Here is a 22,268-nt window from a genome sequence, read left to right on the forward strand (position 1 = left end):
AACAGAAGTAAAGGAGGCTGATACTTAGTGCATGCCACTGTGGTGCAGGACCTTCAGCACTAAGCTGATGAGAGAGTACTGAGTACACCCAGGAACTGTACACCAGAGCCCTCAACTGACAACGTCTGGATCACAGAACAATGTCATAATATGCAATGCACTTATACTAAAAACATTAGTATCATACCCCATAACATTAGTATCATACCCCAGGTGAGCAGGTACAGTTAATCCTAACTTAAATATCAGCAGATGAGGCTGGGGCATATGGTGAGAAGCGGTGCACTGCTTCAAGACCTTTTCAAATTCAGTCCATTCCTCAACATCAAAGACACAGCTACATGCACAAAAAGTTCAGACATAACTCAGTTTGGGCTTCTTTAAACTACAATGAACAAAGTGAAAAATTAAAAGGTCCTTCCCAGGGAAAGCCAATAAATATTTAAGTGACCTTATGGTGATGATGCTGTTCCCACAACAGAGTGAGCACTTCTGACAGCAACTGGCAATTGGTATGCAAAACCAGTGCAAGCAAGTATGGAGTCTTCTGCTTGGTCAGCTGTCACAGTCATGTCACTGGTAACAGCCTGTCACCAGGACAGACATTTGATGGGTGGTGCCAAAAAGAAAATCTCTCATACAGGAAAAAGAGAACCCTCATAAGGCATACAGGAGAAATGTTCCTGCTTCTTTGTTCATGGTACAACTCAAATTTGAGACTGCAAAATGTGACATCACTGGAGGTAAACCTTGAAATATCAGTGCAGAGCATAAATTTCAACATAATAAATATGTGATCCTAAAAGTTGTGAGGAATTCATCTTCTGATTTAAAGGTACCTACTAGAAGGTAATCCCTATGAATTTTGTTGTGATAAAATGGGATGAGGCATTCTCTCACTATTGTTACAAAAATATTCATTTTCTGTTTCACTGTATTGCATATTTCTAATTGGGAAGGATTTGCATATTTTCCAACACAAAAAGTCACAAGTCTGTGTAGTTTTCACACTTGCACCCACAGGGAACCAAGAAAGGTGTTTTACATGCCATCGTCAAGTATTATTGATGGTCTTCAGTATTATACTTAGGTTACCTAGATTATGAAGCCTTTATTGTCACTTTCTGTTATGGCATACTAGTGTAGATTATTATTCAAATATATATAGTGAGGTATGTCAGGCACAGTATATTTGTAATGTATTGATTAAAAGAGGAGACTGCAACTAGAATACATTTTTGACTTGGAACAACTTTCATATAATGTAGATTTTCAAAAAATGGTATTTAATGTTTTTGGGAGGAGATTTCTGCAACAGTCCTGTATGGCTAGTGTAGACAGGGCCAACCAGATGGTCAGCCCAGAAAGTCCACCCTGTCTGCTACGTGACTTGCTTGAGAACGCACATGATCCAAAGGCAAATTCTTTGCCAAGTAAAATTTTTGTCAACCATCAGCAAAGACCTTTTATCTGCAAAGCCTTTGCTCAACACCGAGACCAAACAGCTTATCAGCTTTCATGTTTTATTTTTTCAAGCACATTGATGTAATTAGACATACTGCAGCTTTACATTTAGCATAGTGTGCAAACACCTGGGTATTTTACTGAAGCATTCCGATGACTGGATAGGAGCCCAGCTCCCTATGCGCCTCTCTACCTTCTCTGCCATAGAATAGAGCAAGACTGCTGAAGAGAAGGGTAACAAGGTTTCTCCGCAAAACGGTGGAAAAAAACCCTTGTGTAGCCTGACATCAGACTACCCTGGGTTTAATGAAAAGCTGAAGTCTGCCCAGTCATATTTTTATTTCTTTGTAAAAGTTAAACAGAGATGTACAGATGCCAGACCTGACTCAGAATGAGACATTTTACATTTACATTTACATTTATTTATTTAGCAGACGCTTTTATCCAAAGCGACGTACAAAAGTGCATACAGTAAGTATAGCGGCAGTACGGGGACAGGATGTGTACAGTTCCACAATGAGAAAGTAGTTCTCAGCTGAGAGCAAGGTCTGTTTGAGGACACAGTACTATCTGATTTGTACAACTACAGCGTATAGGGCAACTAATACGATACACCTTCAAACTTCAGACATGCCATGAGAGGGAGGCAGACCAAATGAAATGAGGAAAACTGTCTATTTTGACATCAAGAAGCATCAAGAAGCATGACAGAGTAAATATACCAGTAGATCCTATTATATTTCTACAGAGAAACATTTCTTTTATTGACTCAGCCGATTTAGTTTATTTAGACATTACACAGTGAGAACATGCCAGACATGCTGTCGCAGACACTACTTTATACCTGAACAAGTATTATAATCATACAACATTTCATAGATGAAAAAAGAATACATTCAGTTTTATTATTTCATGCAAATTAAATCAAATGCAAAAAATATGAAGAGCCTGTTGATTGCATACAGAAGGGCTTTCAAAAAATAATTATAAATGCTTTTCATGGAGGAAAAAAGGCTTCAGTGGGGTCCATAGAACTCTTTGCTCTAAAATGAAATGAACGCAAACGAGAGCTTCAAAGCTTTGCTTTTTGCCAGCTGCCGAAGCACAGCAGGTCAACTGTGGGATGTCGGTACGCATAAAGGCTAAGAAGCCTGCGATGACATTTTAAAAACATTTCTCTTTATGGCGAGGGTTATCTCACAAAAACATTCAAGTAAGCAATGTCAAATAAGCGTATTAGGCCCATTCAGATGTGGAGGCTTCAAACAGGCCATGATCAAATGCATTTGTACTTTACATAGATAATAGTAGAGGATATGTTAGAAGCCTGGTCTGAAATCATGAAAGCAATGCTTAATTAAGTTCTTTTTAGATAAATAGTCTTTTTCTGACATTCTGTAGCAACCTTCACCATGTAATACCATGCTAGTGACATCTCACCACATCATTATCTCTGTGAAGAAAAAATAGATATGCTTTACTCTTTTGTTTTTTTTTTTTCATTTGACCTGTTTATGCCACTAACAAGAACTCTCTCTCTCTTTCTCTCTCCTCCCTCTCTCTCTCCCTCTCCCTCTCCCTCTCCTGTAAATTTGTATATTGTGTATTTAGTTTAACATTACTCATGCACATAAAGGATTACCCTGGAACACTTGGCAAGCTGTGAGTCTAAGTGAGTAATGATTGCTAAAAGTTTTCTCCACATCACAGTATCTCACTATTGCTTGCCCAGAAATTCTGCCAGCCAATTGGGTTGCATTAGCATGCAAGACACCACACCTATTAAATACCACCCTTTTCATAAACTTTGCCACTCAAGTGATTCAAATGTAACCTTTTCCAATTAATTGGTCCCATGGCTTTACAGTGGGGTGTTACGCTATTAGGCATTGCCTGAAGGAAATACATAAACCAAAAAAGAACTCCAGGAGGGAAATATGCTGCTTGGTGCTTTCTTCAGCTACATTTTTAATGAGACATTTAAAGTGAACAGATCTCCTAACCTCTTAAATATTTGATCCTATCCATGTTTGTCCAAAAACTCTTGCTTAAACATGAGTTTAATATTTTGTCACTGTCAAATAAGAGTTAAAATACATCCCCACATGTAATTTTCCATGGGGCAATTAAGGAAGTGTTGATGTGTGCTGTATATTAATGTCACGTAAATTGGCCAACTTGGAACGTAAATTTTACATCAGGGAATTCACCTTCATTTCTAGAGTCTCAGTGGGAAATGGGGGCTCATTCTGCTGTGTTAACAGTCACAGCAACCCTCCCAAGGTCACCATAGTGCACAGCTCAGCGAGGCAGGACATGCTTTCAGTTGTGGCACACAGACAGGACTGGATACAATCTGAATATGCACAACAAAGAAAATCGATCACCTGGAAAAACTGGACATGTGCCCACGAACGGCATAAGCTGTGTTTGATTTATAGAGACTGTACAGCACCCATTTGTTGGAGTGCAATTAGGGTTTAGGCATTACAAGGCATGTCTGACTCTCCAGTTTCCTCTGGCCTTTCCCCAAAACCCATCAAACAGCAGAAAACAGCTCCTACCAAGACAGATGGCAATACTGGGGCTAGCTGGAGCTGTACAAATGCCTGCCCAAAGTGAAAGAGATAAAATATGGCTTTTGCCACAGCAGAAAAAAGGGGAACTAAACTATTTGTTTACAAAACTGAATTAAAGAGACTTTCAAGCCAGGCATATCAATTGGGTTTAAACATCCTTTAATGTATTTTTTCCTGTTTGCTATTTGTTACCTACCTCCTAAACAGCTGGTGAAGCGGAGGCAATGTGATCACCCATTCCTATCTGTCTGCTTGTAAACAGGATAACTGAAATACAGGTGTATATGTTTGGATGAAACTTGGATAAATAATTTTCATTCATAAGTGTGATACTGCCGGCATATGCAGTAAATTCAAAGAATTAGCTGTGAGCCTTGTCTGCTTTGCTGGCTTTAATTCTAATTTTGTTTTAGTTGTTCTTGTTCTAAGTATTATTCCTTCCCAGAGGAGATTTTAGTTTGGAACTGCTGTGTAAAGAGTATCTTTGAGTGATTGACTGATATGCAGATAGCAATTTATTTTACATTCATTATGGAATTCAGTTCCTTCATTTGGTAATAATGTTCATGTTGTAGCAGCTGTATAACAATACAAGCAATAATGCTGTAGATAAAATTACTAATATATACCAAATGCTTGGAACTTCAAGAACTACTTTCATTTAGCAAATGTAACATGTCAAAATTTCTTGAGACATTTTAGGATCACACACCATTTCCTTTTTTGAAGTTTCTAATGCATCACAGAAACACCATGAAAAGATATTTTGTTCAGCTCTGTGAAGGGAGACATTGGCTAAATCTTGGTAATCGGGCCTATATCTAGACATACATTTGGATTCTGTTAGATATTTAATGAGCACTGCTAAAAAAAAAAAGAAAAAAAGGAAAACAACAGGATAATCTCACTCACAGCATTTTTGTGGTGGTATAATTGATAGTATGTACTCATTCATTGTGTGCCTCCTGAGGGTGGGGTTCCAACTCACAGCTGACCATCCACTTCAAGGTTTGACAGATCCACACTTGATTCAATTACTGACAGCTGCCATGCGGAGAGTGCACCTCCTCCAGATCTTATAATTTTATCCTTCCAATTAATCAAACTGACACACTGACTGCAGTGCTTAGTCTCCTCTGTCATGTGATGAAATTCCTCAATAAAAGATGCCACCTTAATTGTTAACAGCTCCCTGTTGCAGTTTTTGGGCCTGATGATTTGGCTTACAGAAACAGTGGTGTAATTGGCAATGAGGAACTGCGGAAAAATGGGCCCTTTTTAAGGGTTTTAAGGCCAGGACAGTCAGGCTGCAGCATAGAATGGACAATCCCAAAGGAAAGAGCATTAAAGTGGTGCATTGCACCAGAAAAACACAGAGCTGCTTCAATGCATATTTTTCTTCTCTTTTGCTAGCAGGAGAGTGGTGATATTGGTGATATTCATCTTTGGTCTATATCTTGAACAGTCACCAGTATGACAACATGATACCATGTACATATTACAGTTTTTCCCAATTGCTAACACACTATAACTGGTTCCCTCAGCCAGAAAACCTATAGCCTTGCCTCATTTACACTTTTCTCACAACTGTAAACACTATTGACATGTTTTCACACGTTTCAATATTCAAAACTCTTTCTGCAAAACCTTACACTAAAGTGGCCAAATAAATCATTCATTGCACTATATGTTCATTCAGCAAACACATGCTCTCAATATACTTAACTCAAGTCATCACAACCTAAACTCAAAGACCACACCTTTCTCCAAGTGCAAACACCAAGCCTCTTAACACACCAATCAGAATTGCAGGGTCAATAAATAGGGCCTAGAGGCATGTGCATGTCCTTTGGAACAATGGATCCTAACAATACTGAAGTTGCAAGACAATAGAGAGGACGAGGACGAGGACGAGGACAAGGACGACAACAACAAAGACAAGTAATCTCAGGTGAAATCCGTGCCACTCTACTTCATGATATGCTTATACATGGGAGGACTATGAGAGAAGCTGGACAGCTAGTGTAACCCAACCTAAGCCTTTACACAGTTGCATCCATTGTCCATACTTTCAGAAGGGAAAACAGGTAATTTGCCTTGTTGTTACTGTGATACATGTAATGTTGTAGTGCATATAGACTGAATCTCCACTTTGTTCTCAGTGTAGTTTTTACTATACCACAGCAATGGATGACCATAGGTCAGTAAATTTCATTTTTGCAGAACTGAGAGGTGGCCATGTATTGGAGGTAGGCGGAGACTTCTCACAGCTGAGCAGGAGGCTGCCCTGGTGAATATGGTGATTGCCAATAATGCCATCCATTTGAGGGAAATTCTGGATAGTCAGTGCTGTGAATTTACAAAGTTCCAAATAATTTCTCTGAAAACCTATTCCAAACATTTTGGTAGCAGTGTTTCAAATTAATCCCTCCAGTGTGTAACAAACTGTCATGTAGTCTGTGTTTTTGACAGCTTGTGTGTGTTGTATGAGGGTATGAGTTTTTAAAATTGTGTGTGTGAAGATTTGAAAAAATGGTGAGTTGTTCCAGGAATTGTGTCTAAGCAATTGAGAAAAACTGTAATAAACTGCAAACAATAAAGAAACAGAAACACAAATGACACAGAAGAGCAAGTTAATAATGACAACCATTCCTAATTAAATTACTTTAATTTTAGAAAAAGAGCTACCATATCTGATATACAAATTGAAAAATTGGAGAATGAGCAAAATTCTTTATTATAAAATAGGTGGGTAACTCAAGACTATAAGTAGTAATGAATTAAAGGGATATTAGCTTCCACAAGAATGTAGTTTCTAATCACTACTCCCAGACACATCACACTGAAAAACTGGCCATTAACTATAAAGGAGTGCATATTTAATTCACCACAGGATGACAACCACATGCAGTGGGGTTGACAGTCAAAACAAATAATTTGGAAGCTCTGGATTTTCCATCAAAATACATCAACAGCAACAGCTAAAAGCAGTCACACACTATCCTCGGAAGTAATGACAAACTAGGAATGGCACTGCAGTGACAGGTCTGGAAAAATGTAGCTTGTTAATGAGATGGCTGGTCAAAATTTATGTAGAGGAAATGTGCATTTTAAATGAGATTTACTCAAAAAAACAAGGGTTAATTATGATCGCCCAGCCACATGGCAAACGGCAAAATATATGTGACACCATTTTTTTCTGTTCTTGCCATTAATATTTTGATGTTGAACAGTAATTTGCACTGATGGTGAGGAAACTGTCTTATAAGCTTAAAATTATGAACGCCACTCAAATTTCAGATTTTTTTCCAAACTCTGGTCTGACAACTGATTTTGCAATGTTTGTTTTATCAATGGGGAAGAGAAATTTGTTTTGACATTATACCTGATTTGAAAGGAAACTGAAATGTAAATTTAGATCATGAAACATCTGTTCTATTCATAATTTAATGCATATAAGTTTCAAAAGATGATGATCAGGTTTATTTAGCTGAAGAAGCTGGGGGTGAATAGGTCCATAATGAAACAAAGCAATGCATTTATGCAGTAGGATCTTTAATTACCTCAGGCTGTCAAGACCTCAGTTTATCTTGTGATCCAAAAGACGGCATCTTGTACAACATAGTGTGCCCATCACTCTAATGGTTCATTGAATTTTCTTTTTTATACTTTATTCAGAAGAGACACTGCTGTAGACCCACACACAACTAGCAGCAAAACGGCCTTTATTTTTTGTTTCTTAGTCCCCAGGAGGTCTCTCATCCTAGTGCCAACAAATCCTAGCCTCACTAAGTTTCAGTAACTCAGTGGTATGGCTTCTAAAGCTTGAAGCACAACCCCCTGGATAGAATGTTAATGACAAGGTCATTACCACGGCAAAGCTCATCTCTCTTAAGCATGTACCAGTGTTTGGCAGACATAGCAGGGGATTAAATCCACAACCTTCTGAGGTCATACATTGTCACTATATAAACTATATAAAATGATTGTATATAAACAAAATGAAATTGTGTTTTTGTATGTTACAGCCATGACATTGTACAATGCAAATACACCAAGCATGCATTGAAGAATGTGCACACAAAATGAAACACAAAAATTGAGGCTATAAATTTAATGTGGTAAACTGTCTTTTTTGAGCTGAAATCTTAATCATCACCATTCACTATTCTGAGGCAGTCACAGCACTGAAAAGAATTGAAAGGTCTGCTTCCTTCCTCCTTTTCTCTGCAGTAGGTGAATTCCAAGTGCAGCAAAACATATTTTCCGAGCGAGGAAGACAGAGGGACTGGCTCTACCGTAACAATGAGTGGAGTAAAAGTCATGGCAGCATGCAAGAATGATTGTACACAAATGTGTTATAAAACCTTATATTTAATATATCTGAAATTTACTTGATAAAGATTTCACTATATACTTGGGGAGATCCCTTTTGCTACTTTTTTAAATTATTTGTGTTTTTGAAGTGTTTTAATCTCCTGTGGTGTTTCTGTAATTTGCTCTTCCAGGCTAGAATGTAAAATTTTATCCCCAGATTCATCAGTTCCAGGGAAATGGTAGAATTTATTATGACCCATATATACTGACTGTGCAAGTTCCGCTCCCTTGGGCCCAATATAGATTTTACCATATTAACAAGTTGTTCTGTAAATATGCTGACACACAGTACTAAAAATGCACATATTAAAGGAACTGCAAGGGTCTTTGCAACACTCTGCAAGGGCCTACAGTTTTTTTTTTTTATTATTCACTTGACCTTCTTGAACACATAAAGGTCTTTTTGCATTTACAAGTAAAAGAGGAAGAATACAAAGAAACAGACCAATAGGTCTTTCATCATATATTTATTAAGGTTACCAAGCAGTTTCTTCTGCACTTATGGATTTCACTGGGCTTTCTCCTAAATTCATTGGGGTGTTGATCAATGGCTTAGACTCAGTAAAAGTCCATTAATGTAAATAAATGTTGTCTTGAAAAATGAAAAATAATACTACATTGTGGCATTTATCCCTTTTTTCCCCAAAGGTCCTGAGGATGTAAGTGGTAGTTTCTCACAAACATATAATGAGCATGTATCCAGAGAGTGGCACTGAATATTTGATGACTCAGGTTAACATATCTCTATATAGCAGGAAGGAATATGGTGAGCTAGTCCAGCCAATCCTGCCAAAAAATACTATGTTTAGTTGTAGCCTCGCAAACCCAAAATGTTAGCCTTCCTTGACATTAATTATATGGAGCTGTTGACTATATGAATCCATGATAACAAGGGACACTATAGATGGTAGAAAAGTGAAATCATTTTTATTGTACGTCTATTCTGTCTCCTCTCTATTGGATGGGCAGAAAGAATGGGCATGCTGTTGGGTTTAAAGTCTTACTAGTAGTTCTTTTTTTGTTTTGTACAGTATTAGCATGTAGCTCTTTTTATTGATGATATCACTGTTTATTTTTACAATGGTAAACATATTGCTTTCAGTACACTTACAGTATATGAATATTTTTCAATGAATTATTTTAAAAGCACCAAAACTATCAAAGACTAAGGTTAAATATACATGCACATTAAAACTCCAGCAAGGTATGTTTTATATAGAACAGCTCTGGGGACTCTCTACATGATGATACAACACGTGGATCACCTGAAAGCTGAAGACTGATGATCTTGAACATCAAATTAATTTTCTGTGAATTTACAACATTTGCATCATCCCTAATCCCCCCCGGATTAAGCAGTAAGAAAGACCTCAGGAGAGGGATGCTGAAGGATTTGTACATTCTTGTGTTTACATCTTTCCACAGATTTTCATACTGTAAGAATGAAAAAAACAATCAGAGAGTGTTTACTCTTGTCACAATATGATTTCATAAGTCTTCCACCTCTGTTCAGTTTGATTCATTTTATACCACTTATTTCAATACCATTTCCATGGTAAGCATTATCCATTTTTACATACCTAAAGAAGCAATTAAGTTTAAGTGACTGCACAGGGGTACAGCTACTGTGGCCCAAACAGAATTGTACCCTACAACTTTAAGGCCAGGGCAGGTTCCAAACTACTACACAGGCTCAGACTACATTCAGGAAATGATACTAATGAAGTAATGCAATGTGAGTGGTTTATGTGCTTATATTCTTGTTGACAGGAAGGCTCAAACAGATATGCTAGTTAGCTGTTTCAGTCTGCAGAGAGGGATTTCAAAGGATCAGTAGCTGTTTCAAGGCAAATCCTCCAGACACTTCTGAGCTTTGGTAATATCAAGAAGTGTCAGGGAAAGCACAGTATTTTGCCCTATTCATGAGTTTTTGCTGCATTAATGTTTCCTTTAATTCAGCTCCTCCAGTGGCAAAGATGTCCTGCACTGATCACAAATCTTTCAGTTATTGCACACAGATAAATCATTTCAAAGGAACCCACTTGTAAGAGGTTTGCTTCAAGATTTCACAGTGAAGAATTAATGTGTAACTCATAAACTGACTGCATCCCTTTATGTTCATTATTTAGCATTTCAGTATGACAAAATTTAAATTAATATGTTTTGATCTGAAATATTAGCAAGCTTCACATTGGATAAGAGTTATGTGGAGGATGGTTAAAAAAAAACACCACATGTATCATTTTTTTCAAGACTTGTATTCAAATTTTAAAATGACTGGAACTTTGGACTAAGATAAACATTTTATTAATTGACAAAACTGCAAATAGAAGTCTGCTTCTAGCATTCATGGCAATCTCAAATTGTAAAATTACATTCCTACACTGAGAACACAATTAGGAAGGACTTCAGGGCTTTAGCCATCTTTGTGGCAATAAGCATGACTGGATATGAATTAACCTTCCCGGCACATACACTTTACAGTAACAACATGTATTATTACACATCTATCTAAAAGCCTCTACGAAATGAAGTAATACAGGTGTATTCATGTCAGTGATCACCGCACAACAATATTGAACAAGAGCACTAAATTTACTACAGTTTCTCAAAAACTATTTGTTATCCATCACACTATAAATACAATACCTATCAAACACCCTCATGTTGTAGCAGAAATGGCCCGGGAGACTTGATTTTTCAACAAAAAGTTTAGTTTGGCGTAAGTGCTGAGTTACATTATTCTTATCTTTAACACGTAATACTGGTACATGGAAAGGTGAGCATGCAGAAAAATGTAATATTCTGAGAAGAATGACTTCGGGCACTACACCCCAGGCACCCCGAGCACACTGTGGCAGTTGCTACTGTCTCCATCTCTAAATAGTGCAACATTTAAGCTGGGGTTTATCCACTCCTGCAATGACAGGAGCGGAATGATATACATTCAGCAAATAGGGCATAAAATTGCAACCAGTTCCATAATTGTGTAGTCCTTAATCTGAGACCTGTCAGTGATGTGCCGCTTACTCTGATGATCAGAGGAGCTGGTAAATACCACATTCCTTCAGGAGTAGTCTCCTTTTGAAGAGCACTGACCCTGTCATCAGTAGCGTTTGTCTTCGTCAAAAAAAAAAAAAAGAATATTCTCCGTCAATGCCAGCTTCTCAGTGGATAATGTGCAAGGCTTTAGAGGCTTCGCAGAAAGACAGGCTCACAGCCTTCTGAAGAGCGGTTATTTTTGTGTCTGAGAAATGGTCTGTGTTGTCAAGATCAAGGTCCTGCCCAAGAAGATTCTTATTTCAAGGGCATATTGCTTGTTTGCTCCAGCGTGTCAAACAGGCAAGAAGTGCAACCTCCTTCTGTAAGCTGTACGCTGGCCACCTTTGTTCACTCTGCTGCAGATGGCAGTACCTTTAGAGTGTTTCCCAGTGAAAAATGACCAACCTTCCTACAACAATGTGAACTGAGACAACGGGTGACAAATCATTAAGTGGTCTTCCACTGACTGAGCAGGGGCTTGTTACAGACCTGCTTCGGTCATCTTGTACTTGAAATCTGAAAGGCACATGTGTGCACTAACACACACACATACACACTCACATACACACACACACACTCACATACACATACACATGCATAAAAACTACCAGAGGACATAATGAATACATGAGGACTTTGTGGATCATTAAAGTTTTAGTCTGGATTTTAAACAGTTACAACCCACTCCTTCAAGTTGTGTCATCACAACTGTACATAGCCTGTGCCAGGAGCGATATGTTTCATTATGACCACACAAAAGTATAATGTTTTAGACAAGCACACTAGCAAGTGTGTTGAAGTTACTTTTATTAATACCTTAGATATTTTCGTAACAGTTATAGCAGCATCTCTTACAAATAATCAACAATACTATACTGGTTTTTTTTTTGGTTTGTTTTTGTCAAAATCAACTAACACGGAAAGACATGGAGAGGAATTTGTCACAGCTTAGGCAGCAATGTAGAGTGATGGTTTAGGGAAGTGAACTTTTAACCAGAAGTTTGCAGTCAACCCGCATTTCAAACATGTCAGCAGTGCATTCTGCACACACATTTGTTTAAGCAACCATTATTTTTAATGACATTGGATATGTTGAGTCAGCAAGAAAGAATGATATATTTAGTTTTATTAAGTCTAAGATGTGCTAAATAAATGGGTGGCAGTGTAGCATAGTGGTTAAGGAGCAGGACTCGTAACCGAAAGGTTCAATCCCCGCTGGGATACTACTGCTGTACCCTTGGGCAAGGTACTTAACCCACAGTTGCCTCAGTAAATATCCAGCTGTATAAATGGATAACATTGTAAAGAATTGTAACCTATGTAAGTCGCTTTGGATAAAAGCGTCTGCCAAATGAATAAATGTAAATGTAATAAATCTTATGTACAGGTGAACATCATGTGCTCCTGGAAAAAAGGGCCTCCAGTATGGTTTTTCACATAAGGAAAACTGAATGCAATGTATGCCATGTGTTTTTTTGGATTTGGAATCTTGGGTGGATCCCAACATGGATATGGATATGGATTGTGGCACTTGATCTTATTTTCCACAATGGTACTGCATTTGACAGATGGCACCAATGATTCAGTATTTGAATGATCCCTTTTAAACGCACCTCTTGTAAGTACTTCTGAATAAGTATAAATATAAACACAATCTTGTCTAGGGCAGTTGTTCTTTACAATGCTGGTAATCTCCCTCCTCACAGTAAATTCTGTACATCTTTATATCTGCTATAGGCAAATGTACACAGTTTCTTTGCTACTCACTGCTCACTGTTTTTCATAACCAGGATAAAGAATACTCCAGAGATCTGTTTATTTTTGCATTACAATTACATATACTACTTAGTATTTATAAAAAGAAATCATTCAAAATCATTCAAACCTGTACTACCCTAGTTTCTGCACAATAATCGTACATATAGTACTTCATTAAAAAGTCACTTCTTGTTTATTGCTTTGGGAATGCAAATATTGCACACATTTCAAGAATAATTTACAGTTTATGGTTTAATTCCAAAAATAAACAATATATTAAACATCTCCCTAATGCAATGAACTACAAGGTCATTTCCTAGAATTACCTAACTCCTCAGTATTGTGAGCTTAAAAAATTGATTACTGTAATACAACTGACTCACATTTTAAATATTCATACAGATATAAGTAACTCTGAATTATTTACAAACTGGTGTGAAAGGAGAAATAGAGTCAATAATTCAAGGCTGAAATCACTCTTGTGAAAATGATGCTGTTTGTAGGCATGTCATAAGGGAGTAATGGAAATGAAATGAGCTGCCACATTTGCTATACTTAAACTAAACTTAAGACTAGTAGTGTGTAATGTCTCCACTAAGATGTTTCTTGTGAAATTAAAAGGGTTCCTCAATTTCAGGATGTGAGCTTTATGCATTTCTAGGACTTTCCAGGTAGAAATAAAAAGTGAGAGATCATTGCATTTGTGGCATTTAGCAGATGCTCTTATTCAGAGTGACTTACATCAGCTGTAGTTTTTTTTTACTGTATAAAAAAGGTTATCATTTATACAGCTGGATATTTACTGAGGCAACTGTCAGTTAAGCACCTTGCCAAAGCAGTACCCCAGCAGGGAACTGAACTGGCAACCTGTTGGTTACAAGTCCTGCTTCTTAACCACTGTACCACACTGCAGCCCTTTATAATACACCGCGTTAGACCACTCAGCCACACTAGTGTCTTATGCTAAAATATTGTCTTAATGGGGTTAAGTGCTGTTATGGGACAGACAACATAAACCATTACCACAAATTTCCAGCCAACAGGTTTGTATCATGACATTTGTATTGCCACAACACATTTACCACTGAGCTTAGGGTTAGGGTTAGGGGTTTTATCATCAGTGTTTAAATCCAGATCCATTTTACTACTAGCTTTTTCACCATGTTAATATGAGAGCACTCAAGAGATTTGAGAGCCCAGGGGTGGTCTGAATAAGTTGCTAATAGTGTGTCTGGACCAGAATATGGACAGTGATTCCTATGTTCTGATAGTTGTGGGGAGCTCATTCCATCACTTAGGGCTAAAGGTAGAGATTGGAAGTGAACAAGATGAATGACTCTACCAGGAAGGGACTACTAGGCAACCAGAGGAATTGAAACAAAGTGGTCTGGCTGGAGTGTAGCGCGTGAATTACACTGTAAGTATGGGAGTGGAGTTTTTGTTACTGCTTGATAGAACCAGAGTTATGAATTTTATATGAGCCATATAAACAGGTACCCAGTTTAGAGAGATGTGGAGATGTGTGTGATGTGACAGTATTTTGGTTGGCTGCAGATCTGTCCTGCAGCTGCACTCTATCAGTTGAAGAGGTCTGATGACATTTATTGGGAGGCCAGCCAGAAAGAAAGTGTAGTAGTCTAGTCTAGACAGCACCATGACTTGAACCAAGAGTTTTGCTGGGTTGTTAGTAAGAAATGGGCAGATTTGGGTTATTATCCAACATGATCCCAGGTTCTTGGTGTACTTGGATGATGACACAGCCACATTGTCAAGGGATGATTTAGCTGGTATGTAGAGAAGTTTGGTTTTGAGGAGATTGAGCTTGATACTGGATCCAACTGGATACATCACTGAGGCAAGTTTTGATGAATGACATGTGAATATGCCTGCCTAACCTAAATGCACAGCAAGCTGACTGAGACTCCACAACATGCATCAGTGAATTACACCTTACCAATAACACAGTAAAACAGTAATATGATACTTTCATCATGAAAACATAATTTAACAGGGTCTCCAAAAATGTGATCCATTTTAGTTTGTGTAAAGATAAAATGTTTGCAAATTTGTACTAAATTATTATATAATAATATGTACATAATTATTATATGTAAAAGAAACCATTTTTTACTGACAAATGATTTCATGAAAGCTAGAACAACAAGAATGAAAAATTGTGGGAAATTGATGCCATTTCAAACTGTTGCCCTTGTTATGACAACTGATGAAGAATAAACAAACAACTGATAATAATATTACATATTATTATGCAATTAATAGTTTAACCGGCATACATTAGATGTTGTCATTTCTTTCATGTGCTCAGGAGATTTAAATTCCTGCAGAGCTGGCCAAACTCAACACCTTCAATATTTCAATGGACCTGAGCATATTCAGGAAACCCATTAAATGGCCACATCTTAAGGAGTATTTAAAAACCCTGTCATTAAGGATTAAACGTAACATTACTCCTCCTGAAGAACTGAAGGATGTCCTGAAGATCTGAAGGATGTTCAGAAAAAGGAAATAAAATGGAATAAAACGCTTGGACTTTCAGGCCTAAGCGTAATTTTTTAGGCTTGGAAAGGCAGGATGAGCTTGGTTAATATTTTAAAAAACTAAAATGTCTATGTTTTCCCCTCATGTCATACTGCATTATTACCATTATTACCATTTTGAGAGAAAAAAAATCTACATTCTCTCCTCAAGGATACATCAATACACTAGCACATCAAAATACAATTTAAAGAAATCCATAGTATGAATTAAACTTTTGAATGAACAGTTTTTTGTTTGTTTCCTAGAAAATGCTTTGTTGGATTCCTGCAGGAAAATCATCTTATGAGACAAATGTGGGCAGTCCATCAGTCAAACACAATATGTCTGACATAAACTTCAAAGGATAAACTCAGCAAACGCTCTATAAATAAGCAATGCAAACTCAAGTGCTCTCTCTGCTTGCCTCCTAAGACTTGCCAAACAGAAAAAAACTCATGCTGAACTGAAAGTTGGGCTGTAATCCTTGAGTTAAAATGCATGAAACCCCATCTACCACATACTGACTCCCTATGAATTTTTCTGCATCACACATTTGAAGAGAATTGATGAATATGCAGACAGAAAAAGCAACAAACAACTCCTGCTGATTTATTTTAATGCAGAATGTTTTCTACACTAACATCTGCACAGGTAATACATATGCATCAATTTCTACATGTCTCCGCACAACTGTATATAAAGTAATATAATACATAGCTGGGTTCCTCAAATTATTCTGCACTAATTTTTTGGCATGGTATTTCCCTACCATGATATCATTATTATATAATGGGATGGCCCAGAAAGCAAATCAATATGGAATGGAGGGATATTAGCTGTGTTAAAACACATGCAGTTTTAGTGGAATGGCCCAGTTAAGAGCTATTACACACCTGCATTAATGTGGAACAGGATTTACTTCTAAAGATGATAATTGTTTGATCAAAGTGTGATTAACACAATTAAATGTGAATTATCATATGTTTTAAATTATTTTAGCATTCAAGGACAAAACAGTTCAGGTGATAATGGTAGCAAACAAATAATTCTACATCATGTTCATTAATCTCAACAAGCAATTCAAACAATAATCCCATATGACAGAAATGCGGCAGTTGTTTGTTACATTGAAAAATCTAACTAAAACTGAAACTAACTAATCTCACATCTGTACTAATAAATAAATTGACATTGTACATTTATATAAAATAAATGTATAAGGATGTAAAGATAAAATAGAAAACAAATATGAAAAATTACTACAGTTCACTCACAGCCATAAAATGAAACAGCAGGAAGAATTGCACCAGCCACTTTTTTTCCTCTAGTCACATGAACAAAAACTCCTATTCCTATCCACATGAAGAAAAACGGTATTCCTTGAAAACCAAGCCTATATTATTGTGGCCTGTGCATCTTAAGAAACTGAAGCTTACCTCCTAAGATGTCTTCTATGTTATAAAAGCTCCGTCTCAATGTTCTGCATCCCTTACACTGAAGAGTTGGTGTGAACAGTGTATATGTATTTAGCCACAGAAAAATCTGTGTTACCTCAATGGACTACAATGGATTTGGCCCATTTCCTTCTTTCTCCCTCTTACCCCTGTTCTGCTGACAAATATTTGCATAGAAAAACACAAAGAAAATTCCACTTTCCTCTCTGAAAGGAAATTCCTGATAAGTGCTTTCCGCTGCACTTCCCTCAACAGCTACACTGAAACAACCAGAAGCTCAGAGATCATTTCCTGTGTTCTTGGCTTTCCACTCTTTTTCACACATGGAAAGAGCTGTTTTTTGGTTCTTACAGTTTCAGCTCCCCAACATATATCTTTTCACTGAGTTTTGGGGGCATTTTGGCAATTCAACCTTGCTTAGAGTTGCAAGAATTGTACCTTGTCCACAAATCTGACATCCAGTTTGGCTTTTATTTTATCTACTAACGGCTCATAAAATGGCTGGTTAATCATATTGTTTGTGGCTCTTGAGCATGCCTTTGAGTGTTTGTATATGTTACTTGACTGACATGCTTAACTCATCTTCAGTGGAAGCGCTCCACTTTTCAAGCAGTTGTTTTGTTTAGATGAATAAGGCTCCTGTGGTTACTGGTTCAAGCAATGCACTACCAAAAAATCTCAAACTTTTCTTACTTACTCTCTTACCAAAGTTTATGCCAGACTTACTTAGATGTTAAAATGACTGCACCCAAAATATTATATATGAAGGTATGAATAAACATAGTAAAATGTATTAGCATAAATTAAACAAACCAAAAGACAAAGAATGCAGTCTTGAGGCCCTATTCAAGCAGTGGTAGCAGAGCTGTAGTGAAAGAGACATGTCAAAACCAGTTGCACATTCAGCACCTATTCCACTTATTTCCATTTTTGTTTAGCGTCATGATTTTTTTTCCCTATTAGTTCAATTTTGATGACAAAGACCTATCCCTCACTTGAAGCTAGGTAGGCCTAGAGTAAGAGAAACTCAGTTAGATGTGATGAATGTATTTTCAAGTAAAAAAGGTACATTCTACACAGAAATAGGTTATTTTAATGCTAACAACACAATGTTATCCCTTTTTCAAAAGCATTGCACAGAACATCTGAACTTTTCTGTACTCCACACATTTCACTTAAATTTAGCTAGCTAGCTAACTGGTGCAGACCATTGCCCACCAGGTCTTTTCTGTTACTGTACTCACTTTTGTTATATTGGCATAACAGTACTAGTTTGGAGCTACATATTGTCCTGTGCTGATCGTCAGCACAGCATTTCACATCAGCACATCTTCTTCATGGAACGTTATACTAAACAAAATACATTTTATAGGCTTATGTACACTCAGGATCACAATAGGAGCTTTAGATTACAAATGAATGCCAGATAGTGCATGGCACAGCTAGAGTTGACAACTGTTTCAGAATAGTTGGAAAATATCTGGGACTACACAGCTGGCTAGCTAGAAAATGGTCCAATCTATTAACCACCTAGTTAGCCAGTAACCAGCACACAATGTTACTAGATGCTCCCCAGAGAGAAATGGTTTCAAGGTTCTCAGCAAGAATGTTGTATGAATACCAAAATTAAATACTTACATCATATACTATATATGTGAATGTAAAAGAAGTGCACTTGTGAAGACAAAATGTGAACAACTGCCTTTTTATACTTTTTCCCATCTAATTGCAACTCTGTTCTGGAACTGCCAATTGTATACTGGGCTTGTTTCACTGCTGCAACCTCTACACTCATGCAGAAGAACTGAGGTGAGACAAATGCGCTTGCACACAGCCAACAGTTATTTTTCACACTGCAAGTTACATGGCACTCTACAGTGGAGCTGGCACTCATTGGCAGATAGGTGTTACTCCGCTGACATCATCCAAGCAACTTGCAGGTGCCTGATGAATTGTAAGGTGCCTGAGAGCAGTGACGAGGAAACACTGGCCGACCTGCCCGCCCCTATCCCCAGCAGAACCAAGTCAATTTGTTCCACTGCCATAGGCTACCAGTCATCATCAGCTGATGAAGTGGATGGGATCGAACCCCAGCAATACAGGTCGGCTTTTACTCAAACCTCTGATGTACTGTGGAGCTTGTTTTACATTTTTCTGTTGGGCCATTCGTTTTTCATACAGGTGACTGTTGCTGTTAGTATATTATATTTCTGTTTAACTTACCCTCAGTGGAAGCACTCCACCTTCAAAGCAGTCATATTACTGGGGTGGTCTTGAGGGTGTGGTTGATTGTCTGATAAGAAGAGAGAACATTGACAGTACTGGAGCATCAGATCTCAAAGTGGAACATGCAATACCAAGCAAGGGCATTAGCTGAAGGTTAGTACAACATACATGCTGCATTTAAAATAATCTACCACTAAACACATGTTGACAGCTAAATTAGTCTTGCATATAAAACATATTTCATAAAATACTAGCTGATATTTTCATAAAACAGCAATTACTTCTTGTATTTTAATGAAGCTGCCAGCTTGATCATTGCTGTTTTGCATTGGCTGTCTTGTTTCCCTTCCATTAGCTGGCATCTTCTTAGCTGTGTCTGTAGTGGGTCCTACTCAATTGCTGAATGCGGCTAGCAGATGGAGCGGTATGAATGTCAGTCCATAGGACAATGCATGTTTCTACAGCATGACTTCTGAGTGCCATACTTTGTTTTGATTAAGGAGATGCAATTGGGCTAGTGGGAAAATTGAGTGTGCCAGTGTGACTTTGGTTGCTTTTGGGTCTCACCCACAAACAGCAGACAACAGTATTAGCATGTCTCACTGATACCTATATGTGTATATATATATATATACACATATAGGTATCTGATTGACCAGATTTTCACTTTTAAGAGCACTTTAATTTCCCCTACTTATGCAGTGAACCCCCTATTTAAAAAGGACATGTGCTCATGTATTCCCACATGGCATTTTCCCCATTTTCTGCCCATCAACTTGAATATCCCCCAATATTGGAGGAAGTTGGAAGAGTGTCTGGCTCTATTCTACTGAGGGAGTCCACCACATCCCCAAGCTGCCCCGAGAGAGACTGGCAGACATATCCTCATCGAAAAGCAGTACACTCAAAGAGAAGTATAATACACCAACAGAGAAACATGAATCATTCAGACCCAAAAACAAACATCCAACAGTGAAATACAATACACTGACTGTGAAATGCTATCACCTGACCAACTGCAAAAAGCACTTAAGCTCTGTATTTGCTTTCATGTACGTATTGTATTTCATATTTATGCATAGTAATCAATTAGGTACAAATAATCTACATTTTATAAAAATGTGCACTGTGGTGGATTATGGAATAGATAATCCTCTATACATTTCAAACTGTGTGGTTACCGACATGTTTAATCCATAGTTGGAATGTGACGATGCAGCTTTGTTCTGGCATCGCGCTTTAGCGCCACATTTTAATTTTATATCTCATATGGTCCGAACTGTTCACTCTCACAAAATGTGGGAGAAAGAATATAAAGGGCCCTGGAGATTTCTGTTGTGCTCCGTTTACAGCACTATTGTACATTCTAGGCGACTGTTGCCGAATGAGTGCGGACATTTCCTATATAGGCCTACCTGTGAAATGCCGGCTTTCGCGCATGATAAGGGGAAGGTGCATGTCCCTTTGCATCGCGTCGGTTTGTGCAATAGTTCGTTAGGAATGTGAATCCCGACTCGGTAATGGCTTTGGCTCTCATGTTTTATGTAGCTGGATTTAGACATTGACAGTGGAAGCAGGTAACTTACCTCGCAGTGTAATCAGTAGCGTATACGGTTACAGGTATTGGTGTGCATTTCGCTAACGAGTCGTTCTTTTCGACCTACTCTTTTCAGTACGCCGTTCGTACCGGTTCACCAGCACAACTGAGTCCTTTTTTATAATTCAGCTGCTCCCAATCAACTGCATGCAATCGGTTGGAAACCTTTGGTATCACTACGCAGCGCGCACAGCCATGGGCTAATAACAATCAACAAAGAGCAAGAAAGTGTGGACTAATGCGCCCAAAATTTAGGCATCTGCAAACCATGTATTTGCTCAGTCCAGCCATGGGAATTCATGTTCATTTTTGATTCATTATCAGGTTATGGAGTGTGCTCTGGACATGCAGCAGAAATCCTTGCTTTTTATCCTCATTGCAATGTTTATAATGCAGTGGAGTGTAGATGTATGACATGAATGAATATGCTAGCATTAAAAAGACAAAAATTTGTCAAGTTCTGACAATGTCTGTCCTTTGCATCCACATATAACACAATTATGTATATTATATATTTAATGCTATAGATGCAGTTCTTCCATTTAAAATAGACTGGGCCATCCTATGCAGCACAAATAACTAAAAAGACATGATCAAAAACATTTTTCTAAGTGGTTTGGAGAAGCATAACAGAATGACAAAAGACCTGTGTGAATATGGCCCAAATTAATTCTTCCATCCACTCAGTGGTGACAGACATTGGAAGAATGACGAACAGACAGAAGATGACTGGATATATCGCTGAGCCATGAGAGTGTGTTGTATAGCTGGTATATAGTAGCACTACATGGAGAATGGTGAGAGGTGAATACAAATTGTGTAGTTAATCCATCCATAGTAAAGACAAGTGAACATCAATGGTAGAGCTGAGACTGGTCTAGCTGCATAATGGTGTCAAGTGGAGCACCAAAGCAAAGTATCATTTAGTGCACACTGCATTTACACAATAAATTGTAGGTGATTTGTCTGTGTACAGTGGAAAACAGCACTGACTTTGCAGTAATGTAGTACTGGAGTACAGTTTTGCCCATTTTGTGCAGAAAGCGCATTAGCCACTAGGTGGCACCCACATCCTTAGCAGGTATTGAGTGAGCCCTCTTCCTGCCTGTTTGTAACCCTTTGTTGTTTTATTTCTTCTCTCTTGATTTAATATGGAATTTTGTCAAGACATCCATACTCAACACATGGCCTGTTTCAAAACGACTAAGTATCTCACTTACAGGTAAGGGCTTC

The 22,268-nt window shown here is 37.8% G+C and overlaps 1 protein-coding gene across 1 annotated transcript in view; it reads right to left on the reverse strand.

The window, feature by feature from the left end:
- The window catches only part of klhl4 (kelch-like family member 4), a 101,759-nt gene extending 84,531 nt beyond the window's left edge, over nucleotides 1-17,228 (reverse strand). Inside the window, exon 1 of the mRNA XM_036549135.1 lies at nucleotides 17,195-17,228. The gene's annotated coding sequence lies outside the window, so the exon portion shown is untranslated. The remainder of the gene's footprint in view (nucleotides 1-17,194) is intronic.
- Nucleotides 17,229-22,268: the final 5,040 nt, after the last annotated feature.

The sequence above is a fragment of the Megalops cyprinoides genome, chromosome 16, assembly GCF_013368585.1.
Source record: "Megalops cyprinoides isolate fMegCyp1 chromosome 16, fMegCyp1.pri, whole genome shotgun sequence".
Lineage (NCBI taxonomy): Eukaryota > Metazoa > Chordata > Actinopteri > Elopiformes > Megalopidae > Megalops > Megalops cyprinoides.